The sequence below is a fragment of the Salmo salar genome, chromosome 01, assembly GCF_965601325.2.
Source record: "Salmo salar chromosome 01, fSalSal1, whole genome shotgun sequence".
NCBI lineage: Eukaryota > Metazoa > Chordata > Actinopteri > Salmoniformes > Salmonidae > Salmo > Salmo salar.
This window is the reverse complement of record NC_138291.1, coordinates 159,300,616-159,311,773: the sequence shown is the minus strand read 5'-3', so window position 1 is coordinate 159,311,773 and position 11,158 is coordinate 159,300,616. Positions and strand designations below refer to the sequence as shown.

The 11,158-nt window shown below is 41.6% G+C and overlaps 1 protein-coding gene across 5 annotated transcripts in view; it reads left to right on the top strand.

The window, feature by feature from the left end:
• The first annotated feature begins 5,067 nt into the window (after window positions 1–5,067).
• tnca (tenascin Ca) overlaps window positions 5,068–11,158 on the top strand; it is a 42,892-nt gene continuing 36,801 nt past the window's right edge. For 2 of the 5 annotated variants that reach the window (XM_014137374.3, XM_014137383.3), the window contains exon 1: window positions 5,069–5,393. The gene's annotated coding sequence lies outside the window, so the exon portion shown is untranslated. Of the gene's footprint in view, window positions 5,394–11,158 lie in introns of all 5 variants that reach the window. The other 3 variants (XM_014137354.3, XM_014137393.3, XM_014137401.3) reach the window with 3 other exon arrangements.

Genomic DNA, 11,158 nt, shown 5'->3' with positions numbered 1-11,158 from the left:
GAATATTGTGGACCTGAAATTGTTTTGTAAAGAGGAATGGTCCAAAATTCCTCCTGACCGTTGTGCAGGTCTGATCCACAACTACAGAAAACGTTTGGTTGAGGTTATTGCTGCCAAAGGAGGGTCAACCAGTTATTAAATTCAAGGATACACATACTTTTTCCACTCCGCACTGTGAATTTTTACATGGTGTGTTCACTAAAGACATGAAAAATTATAATTGTTTGTGTGTTATTAGTTTAAGCAGACTGTGTTTGTCTATTGTTGTGGCTTAGATGAAGATCAGATAACATTTTATGACCAATTTATGCAGTAATCCAGGTAATTCTAAAGGGTTCACAAACTTTTTCTTCCCACTGTATCTGTGCAATTGTATGTAAACCATAACCAAATACCTGAAGGTGTACATCCCTCTCCTAACTCCCTTGTCCTCTCTAATACCATGATCTACCCGCTAATCCAGCTCAAGCCTCCTTTTGACTGTGACAGAGAGTTGTTAGGCCCCGCATCTTGAATGGACATCCATGTTTGACTTCAGCAGGATGTACTGTATCTGTAAGGTTTACTTATGACTCAGACACAAGAACACCTGTGTTGTTTTAAAGAGACTATTGCTTTTTTTTTTATTACAGTCTTAACATCCGTTTGGCAGATTTAGCTTGTGAATGTGTCTGGGCACTAGCCTGTTTCAACCTTTTGTCCTACAGTAAGCCCTTGTATCACACCTTTACTTTATATACATCATGTGTTTCTAAATCCCTCTCACCTCACCACCACCTCACCACCAAATAAACATCCCATGTCTACAGGGACTGTCCCCCCCTCTAGGGCGCTCCAACAGACTGTCTCCTCATTTTGCTCAGGCAGCCAAGGGAGATATAATTTATGTGACTTCACAAGCCATTCATTAGTGTTTGTTTATGATATGTAAATATTTATAACGGCCCAATGTCAAATGATCACCTCTTCTGGAATGCTAGCTACAATAAGTCCAGACAAATCCCGAATAGACACAAAGGAAAAGAACATCATGAGCCCCATGTCCCTGTGTTTTTCTGCAGTTGGTATTGAGCAAAACTAAGATTAAATGTGTCCGCGTCCTCTGTGGTCTTGGGTTAAGCTTCCGTTTCCATTGTTGTGATTGTGTTTAGATACACAATCCAATGACTCCACTTCCAGAGAAGAGGGTCGTTGGGAGCAGAGAGAAGCAATGTGTCTGATTTAACTCTGTTTGTGCTTACATAGTGACAGTGTGTTTATGGAAGCTCCATTAAATGACTAAGGATGAAGTCATCCCCAAAGACTTGAAATACTTTTATTTTTGAGAGAGAAGTCTGAGTTAATGGTAGCACTTAAAAAGGCTAATGTTATAGTGTGTGTTTACAGTACATGAATGCTTTATGTATATGTTTTAGGGTTAAGATAAAAACAGTGAGCACGAGTATGTGTGTAAATGTTTACATTTGTCACCAGACTGCACGAACTAGGGTAACTGTTTGTGATGAGCAGGAAGTGACATGTTGTAAGTCTTGATTGCTACAACATTACTCCTATGACCTATTCCTTATGTGGATGGTAGGAGTTGGATAGGTGTTAAAGATGATTGATGACCCCTTTCTATTGTGGTGCCCTCTACAGTGTGAAGGAAGTTGTGCAAAACATAGTGGTGCATTTGGGATCATTTGAATTGTACATAAATCACAAGAACCGATGCATGTCTACTTGATAAGATGTTCTTTGTAATGCCTCAATTTGAAATTAAACTCCATAGGTACAGTATGAGTTCACTGAGAACTGACTTATTTCAATGAGTATATATATATATATATACTGAGCCATTTACACCTGGGTGGCATTAACACATTTTCCATAACCATGTATGGGTGAGAGGTATGGAAAGATATATATATATAAAGATATATATATATATATATATATATATATATATATATATATATATATATATATATATATATATATATATATATATCTTTCCATACCTCTCACCCATACATGGTTATGGAAAATGTGTTAATGCCACCCAGGTGTAAATGGCTCAGTTTTATTAGATTTGGAACCAGACAGGGGTTTGAAGCTTGACTGGATGTAAGCTTCGGTCTGTGTCTATGGAAATAACGTCAACCTGTCTTCATATAGTCCCTTGTATCTCAGTTGGTAGAGCATGACACTTGCAGTGCCACCGTCTTGGGTTCAATTCCTGGGACCACCTGTATGTAAAATGTATGCACGCCTGACTAAGTCGTTTTGGATAAAAGCGTGTGCTAAATGGCATAAACTGTATAATATCTAAATAGAGAATCCAAGTTTATGACAATGGATATTAGAGACCTATGAAGATGTGTTTTTTTTCTGTGTGTGCATCAGTCAGTTATCATTAGCAGGTTGAGGGGCCAAGTATTTGTTCAGGCTATGTCATAATCAATTACAACAGCATTTACGACCTACAAGGTGTTCTTGATTAAAGAACTGAATCGCAATCTTTTGGGGTAATACGATCATCAGATGAACCTGAGGGAAACTGAGGGGGAAATAAATAAGTTAGAAAATATATTTTCGACAAGAAACAGAAAGGATATCTCCAGGGATGTGTTCCACTCCCAGCTATGTTATATTAATGATGGAGAGGAAGTGTACAATATAAAAAAAAGTGTTGAATTTGGCTCCTCTTGGAAATCAATGGGGCATTTGCGCTTGGCTTGGCTTCCACACAGAGCACAGTTAGTCTGTTTAGGTGATATGCGCTCAGTTGAGCTGTAATTGCGTAATTGAGACCAGTGAAGCGATTACAAACAGGTGGCAGAGACCAGAACCAAGGGTAGCATTTGTTTGGAACCCTCTGTCAACAACCATGTCAATTTGAGACAGCTGTTTTTAACCATATAAAAAAAGTTAATCATTGTACATTCAGCATTACTGTACAATATCAGAAAATAGCCATAATTATAATTACAGTATAGACCTATAAGAGTGGATAATGATGAGAGGTGTCCACTCAATGCAAGAGTAAAAGTATTTCATCCTCCTTTTTCCTTCTGCCTCACTTCTGAGGGATTCATAAACATATGGTATAAATGAACAAAGGTGACCCCCCTAAGGCTAAGTCTACAGTTAAAATACTATACTGTCCTTATGGCATGTGATCTCATCAGCATTTACATGCCTGCTAACTGTGTCCATCGAATGTGGACTTTTACAGTATATGGGGTTTGCGGGGTTGTATTTTACAGCTCAAATCACCGACACAAAACACCACTCATGTTCCCATAAAATCTGCTTATTCCCCATTTCCCGATGCTTCGACACAATGGCAAAAAATGTGTCTGTTTCCTGCCTTTTTCAGCATCTGTTAAACAAATGAAAGTGTATCGCTGTCAGAGACAAAACACATCGGTCAGGACTAGAGATGATGAGGGGAGAAAATCCCCCATAATTTTGTCCTCTGATAGATTTGGGTTGTTTTATAAGTGGCAGCTACTCACCATATGCTTTTGTCATTATTTGCGACGTGCATAAATGGAATGAGTCATATACAGTTGTCTTGAATGAAAATGCAACTCAATATTCCCAAATACTGACCTGAAATGTTGTCAGGTATCAGCCATCCTGCAGCATTTCTGCATTATTTCAACTTTGAAGTTCATTAACTCTTATCTAGTAAGCTACATGCAACTTTGATGAAGGTCCCTTTTACTTTTACTGTGTAACAGAGCTTGTGTATGGAGAAGATGAGCTGTGTGTGTATTATCAGTGGGAGAATCAGCCTTGTCTGCCGCCTGATGTGTGTGTGTGAATACATGTGCATGCATGTGGGTGTGTCTCCCCCTCTCTCGGTCTCTCTGTCCCTCTGTCTGTCTTTGTGTCTAAGGATGTGTCTGTGTAGGGAGATAAGGAGAGTGAGGGATGGCGGGCAGGCTGGCTATCTCACTCCAAGTCTATTTTGTCTGGGGAACCTGGGTTAAGATGGGCAGCAGATGACTGAAGGGACTTAGTTATCACAGGGCTATAGTCGAGACCTGTGGTCAGTAGCGAATGGGCACCAGTTGCTATGGCGCCATTGAATGCCCTGCTTTGGGGCAGTTGGTGGGTCATGTGTAGGGACTCTCTACGGGAGTCTCAACCTATTGAATGGAAGTCCATCATGCATTCATAGATGTGTTGCTTTGTGTCTTTGATATTCATCAGACACGTGAGAGCTGATTCTTTTAGTCCCTTATGTGTTTGATACCAGGTTGAATTTGGATTAACTTGGCTCATTCAGGAGTTCCACTCTACTGCTTTACTGTGACTGTTCTCCCTATTTTTTTCCATCCTCTGTCTTGCTCACTCTAATTTTCTCTCTCACATACAGTCACTCTCTCCCTCTCTTTCACTCTTTGTCATGAGTTGCCAGCAGTCGTGTAAAGTACTTAAGTAAAAATACTTTAAAGTACTACTTAAGTAGTTTTTTGGGTATCTGTACTTATCTATTTATATTTTTGACTACTTTTACTTTTACTCCACTACATTCCTAAATAAAATAATGTAATTTTTACTCCATACATTTTCCCTGATGCCCAAGGGTACTCCTTATATTATGAATGCTTAGCAGGACACGAAACTGGTCCAATTCACACACCTATCAAGAGAAAATCCCTGGTCATCCCTTCCGCATCTCATCTGGCAGACTCACTAAACACAAATTCTTTGTTTGTAAATTATGTCTGAGTGTTGGAGTGTACTTTTGATACTAAACTATATTTTAGCAATTACATTTACTTTTGATACTTAAGTATATTTAAAACCAAATACTTTTATACTTTTACTTAAGTAGTATTTTACTGGGTGACTTTCACTTTTACTTGAGTCATTGTCTATTAACATAACTTAACTTTTACACAAGTATGAATATTGGGTACTTTTTCCACCACCGGTTGCCAGTAAGAACAACAACATACCACTTCAATGCAGCAGCCCAGCTAACTCCAACAGTAAGAAAGAGGGCGGGAGGGACAGAGAAATGAGAGGAGGGAGGGAAAGTGACAGCTATTTAAGGGCTGTAGTTGTGGAATGGGGGTCTGACCAGAATGCTTCTCTCTCAGTTTAAAAGGCCTTTTATCCTCCTCTCTCTTTCTTTCCCACTCTCTCTCTAGCTCGGATCGTCTGTAGGGTCTAGGTGAGGAGAGCAGGCGCCTGACCTATCAGTGGCAGAGGGGCTTTTCGGAACAGAAGTGCCATCAGGTTGGAACACAAGGAGACAGGTTCCGGAACAGTCTTCAAAGTGGACATCCTTTCATTCCCCTTTATTGAATGTGCTGGGTTCCAACGAGGCAATTTGTGTGAGCTGGTGCTGAAGGCTCTGGTGGCGTAGCTCTAAACGGTCTGGTCTGCTAAAGGTAAGAATGAGAGATTCATTTCTTTTTTACCTGGATGAAACTGATCTTGGATCTTTGAATGAGTTGTTGCTGTTATTTAGATAATTGATTACTGTGTCCATATTTAGAAATTGTAAATGTTGCGATTTTTTCAGTCTTCTTGACAGTCAATTGAGATTATTGATGACGTGATCAAACACTTACATTTATTGTGTTTAGTTGTTCCTGATCATTTTGGAGATTAGATTTTATTTTTTTGTAAACTTTTTTGGTTATTAAGGTCAAACCCTTCAAAGCATACTCAATTCAATTGTCTAATTCAATTTGACATCCAGGTAATTGAATAAAGTGTTTATGAAATATGAATAAGAGAATGTGGAATAATGAGTTTATCATACCAAATGAATTAATGAGTTCTTTGAAGCCAATGTACATTTGAAATAAATGGGCAAGAAGCAGGATGAACTCAATAAGAAAACAAAACTGTCATAATACTTATCCAACAACTGTTGCTTCATTGTTCTCCCTCTGCCAGGCTTCGTTCTTTATTTAGCGACAGATGGCTCTCATTGCTCAGCTTTGCTGAGTCGTTAAAGGGAACCAATTATGGTTTATAGGGAACGATATTAACATACTTCATGCATGCTGAAACTTTTGGGTTTACCAGTTTGACCCAAGGCTGGGTCTGTGTGATAGAGATGGAGGATTGGGAGACAGACAGAGCAAGGAGAGCATTAGCTGGGTTGAATGACTGATGAGTGATAGAACATGTGGAGGAGCCATCCACCTCTTTGGTCACCTGGGGCTAAAGGGCTTAGAGCCAATGTATGATGTAAGAATGGCATAGAGCCAAAAATATTTTTCCAATTTTGCCAGACTGTAGATCTGTGAACTGACTGGACAGTGTGCTTTAGAAAAGAGGAAAGTGTGTGTGTGTGTGTATGTGTGTGTGTGTGTGTCTGTGTATATGCGTATTCTTATGTCTGTGAAAGGTGCAGTGGTGTGTGTGTGCATGTCTGTGTGTGAGACATGCAGAAATGTGTGTGTGTGGGTTATTCAGGAAGTGTCCCCCCCAGGTTTCTGGAAGTCTTTTGCAGTCTGATGAATAATCGTTTGTCCGTGGGCGACACAATTATGGTCTTGTTTTATATGAGTTTTCTATTAAGGAGATTACACAGCAGGAGCAGCAGACGTTGATGCAGCCTTTTCCAGTGTGAGTCATGAGATAAAACAGGCACACTGCATGTCCATTTATTACAAAATCCATTTGCTCCGCTTAATTGAAATCTCACTGCATGCTGTGTGAGTGGTTGATTTTCATAAGGTTTGCACTCTGTGGTCCTGATGGACAGTGCTTTAAGCCTGTGTGTAACTTACACAGTAGCCTCGTGGAGAACCTTCTCTAAACGGGAAGCCTGGGGTAGTCCATGGCACAAAGTCAGCTATAAAAGTGTTGGGAACCCGGTGTAAATCAGTGATGCCTCACAACACGTCAAACCAATCAAATGCTTGCTTGCGCAGAGGTGCTCACCGGATTAGGGTCGTAGGTGCAACAGTGCGTGAGGATGATCGTGAAATCGACCATGCAGCTACAGGTGAACTTTTGTTTGTTTGTTTATTAACCCAGTATTAATTATTACACTCTTCATAGACATATCATATAGGTCGAAAACACTGTTGCACACGTCCTACACGCTCACATTTGTAATATTTTCAGTTGATCATAGTGACAATTGTAGCCTAAATCATTTACATATACACTCTTAGAAAAAAACGGTGCTATCTACAACCTAAAAGGGTTCTTCGGCTGTCCCCATAGGGGAACTCTTTAAAGAACCCTTTTTTGTTCCAGGTAGTACCCTTTTTGTTCCATGTAGAACCCTTTTCACATAGGGTTCTACATGGAACCCAAAAGGGTTCTCCTCCTATGACAGTTGAAGAACCCTTTTGGAACCCTTTTTTCTAAGAGTGTAGTTAGTTATTTTCCTTGACAATGAAGTAACTGATAAAGACCCTTTTATGTGGCACATACAGCACACAAAGTTTATCCACAAAGTTTATCATTGCAAATATGTAGCATAATGCATGATGTCAGTCTCAGATATTAAAATCGTATTTTGCTTTTATTTAAGGTCAATGTTACAACTACTTCTGGTACAAAGTCACAGATACTTAGCGGTCCTTTGGAAAGAACTGGTATATGTTAGCCCAGAGCAATACCAAAGTATTAGATGCAAGAACCTCGAACACCATGTGCGCCTCACAAAAGACCTCATCCAACATCAACATCAAGTCCAGTTTGACATTACACAGAAAGTCAGCAGGACCATTGGAGAGCGGACGGACCTCATGCAGCCATTTGATAAAGACTGTGATCTGAAGACAGAGTCTGGAAAGCACTCAATTTCAAGTAGATCTGAAGACATCAACCATAGTAAGTGTGCATCTTGATCAGAAGGTGTTTGCTTTGACACCTGGCAGGTTCTACCCAAACTTACAGAACTTAAAATAAACCTGTTGCACAAATTGGACTATGAGGAACTAGTGTTGTGGATCAGGAACCACAAACTGAATACCGTGAGAAGAACAAACTGTCTGCTCTTTTGTAGTGGAGATTTTAGCATGTAAATTTTGGTGGGGCAAACTCCCCAACATTTTCTTAGATGCATGCCAGCAAAGCAACTACACAACACTAAACAATACATTAACAGTGACAAACGGTTCCAACAAACTATTAGGGCCTACATAAAGCTGTCCCAACAGCACAGTCCCAACAGCAGTCCCAACACCTTACCACTGCTACACCTGGCTATCATTGGAGCCTTGTCTGGCAGCAAAACAGTTCATTCAGCCTCATTTACTGCCTTTAAAAAAAACATACCTGATATTTGTACAAACTATGGCATAAGGGGACGACGAGCGGCCCATGTTAGTCGCCGTACATTTCAAAAGTGCTAAACAAATAGATATATTGACTACGTCCGTCGGATTGCCTCTTATCCACTTGTCGTCCCCTTATGCCATAGTTTGTACATCTCAATTGTCAGTAGAAACCACATTTGTTTAAACAAGTCAGCCATATCAGCTATGTTTTTTTAAAAGGCAGTAAATAAGGCTGAATGAACTGTTTCGCTGCCAGACAAGGCTCCGCTGATAGCCAGGTGTAGCAGTGATAAGATGTTGGGATGCTGTTGGGACAGCTTTATGTAGGCCCTAACAGTTTGTAGGCACCGTTTGTCACCGCGATAGTGCAATTAATGTATTGTTTAGTGTTGTGTTGTGTAGCGGCATTGCTGGCATGCATCCCACTTTTTTTTTTGGCCCCACCAAGATTTACATGCTAAAATTGCCACTGCTTGGTTGTAATTGTTGTCCTGCACGCCTCTCCAAAGGACTTATATTGCTCTCACATACACCCTTGCAGTTGGATGAGATAACACAATTGTGACAGCAGTCATGTTTGGGCGACATTGGTTTTGTGACCTTATCGTCAAGGAGCTGTAACAGTTTCACCTGCCTGCAGCTGGTACTGTTTGACACATACTGTCTCGTCTTATCTGAAACTGCAACAAGCTGTCTTCCATGGTATAGGATAAGTGAATGTTAGCTTGTGCCGTCCCTACCCGCTTTTCCATATGGCTGTATGTAGGACTCAAAGTCTTGAGGTGGTCCATAGTTGACTACATGATGGACACCCTTAAAGTCTATCCCCATTCCCAGTGCTGAAGTAGCCATCACAACTCTGAGATTAGATTACTCATCTTTCAAGGCTGCGATAATATGCAATTTTATGTGTTCGGGTGTCTCTGAGGGGTACATGTCCAAAAGCCTGTTTCCCAGTGTGTCCTCTGCTCCTGCTGAATGCACAGATTTCTCCCCAAGGAACTGGTGAAAAACATTGTACAGCAAAGTACAGTCTTAAATTCTCTTACAGAATATGACAGTCCTTGGGGTCCAACTCTGTGAGTAACCATGAAAACGTCTCTACAGGGTCAGAAGACACCTTCTTCACTGCCAGTCGGATGTTGTCCCTGTCAGGACTTTTCACCACCGCAACACATTGCTGCATGCCCAGGTGCTTCATTATGATTTCAATACAGAAACTGGAACTGGTAGGAGTGACCGCAGCTCGCCAACCGTTCCACACCACTTCCGAAAAGCAGCCTCCTTCCCCTGTGCCTTCCCCTTTTATAGGAAATGGGAGTAAAACAAGAAAATATGCATTAGTTGTCATAATACAGGACTAAATAATACTTGTTCAATGACAAAATTGTCATGTTAAAGCTAAAGTGTGGCCTTTGTGTTAATTTAAAGGAGTGACATTTTAAGAAAAGGTCCAACTGTCACGTCTACTCCCGCTCCTCCCCTCCGGCGTTCAACGTCGCCAGTTTACTAACCACTGGTCCTGGCATTCATCATTACGTGCACCTGGCATTCATCATCATCCGCACCTGCACTTCATCATTAGGCCCACCTGGACTCCATCACTCCATCACTGATTACCTCCCATATTTATGTCACCTCCTTAGTTCCATTCCCCAGGCATTATGTCACGTGGAGCGGAACAGGTGAACCCAAGAGCAGACTCAGATGAGGAGACTGGGATGAGGTAGCCAAGGTATTTATTGAAACATGGGGGGAAGATTGAGTGCAGGCCAGGGGAAGCTCGGGTGGGTTGCTGGAAACCAGGTGCGGAGGCTGAGGCTGGAGCAAGAGGTGTGGGGACAGGGTAAGCAGGTCCGGAGGGGAATCCAAGGGAGCGTAGAGTGGGGAATCCAGGACAGAGTAGCAGGACTGACAAGAAGTCGGACTGGAGATAGGGACAGAGTCAGAGACCAGGGTCAGAGCTGGCAGAACTGTAGCGGAGAGGAAAACAGCGTCAGGCAAGGGAAAACAGCCAAACCAGGAACAAACGGCTAGAAACATGGACTGACTGGGCAGCGATTACAATCTGGCAGTGTGAAAGTGGCAGGACTGAGTATTTGTAGAGGTCTTGATTATGGAACAGGTTGCAGCTGGTGGGGATCTGCTCTGACTCCAGCTCACCTGTCTCCACCCACCCACACACACACACACACACACGGAGAGGGAGAGAGTTATGGGGGACATGCCATGTGTTTTTATTGCCAATGTTGCAAACTAGCTAGCGTAAAGAACAACTTTCTACAAAATGTGTCCTACCTGGTCGGAAAACAGTGTCAAGCATAAAATGTACCACCCCCTTCATCGAGTGTGTGGGGGGAGGGTTCTTGAAATGTAACATCCAATTAAAATATTGCTGCTGGGAGCCAGCAGACCATTCAAACCTCTTATCCAATACACAATTCTCCAGACCTCCAAGGGAGGCGTGAAAACGACGTGATTTTGGAGGTATCGGAACGCGAGACAACTTACACAGTAACTGTTGTCGGCAGTATTCTAAACTAATCTTACTATAAGTAAAATAAAGTTAGGTACTTCGTGCATTTAAATCATCATTGCTGTCAACCTTTAACACAAAAACCCAAATACCATGTAACATGACCAAGCATTGAGAAAAACGGTTATCTGTGGAGTCACACTTCCCCCAAAACTCAAAGATCAGAAAGAAGAGGTCACCTCATACACGTAGAGCATTTGAATGGGACATCTGTTAGTTACTACTTGGCCCCAGTCAGGGTCATGAGGTGGAGGGGGCAGATGCTTTATGGGTCCTCTGCTATGGGGCTGCTTAACAGACAGGCCTCTGTTGGTGTGGGGGATGTGTGGCTGGACAGGCCTCTGTCATGGGCGTGCAAGTGTGCAGG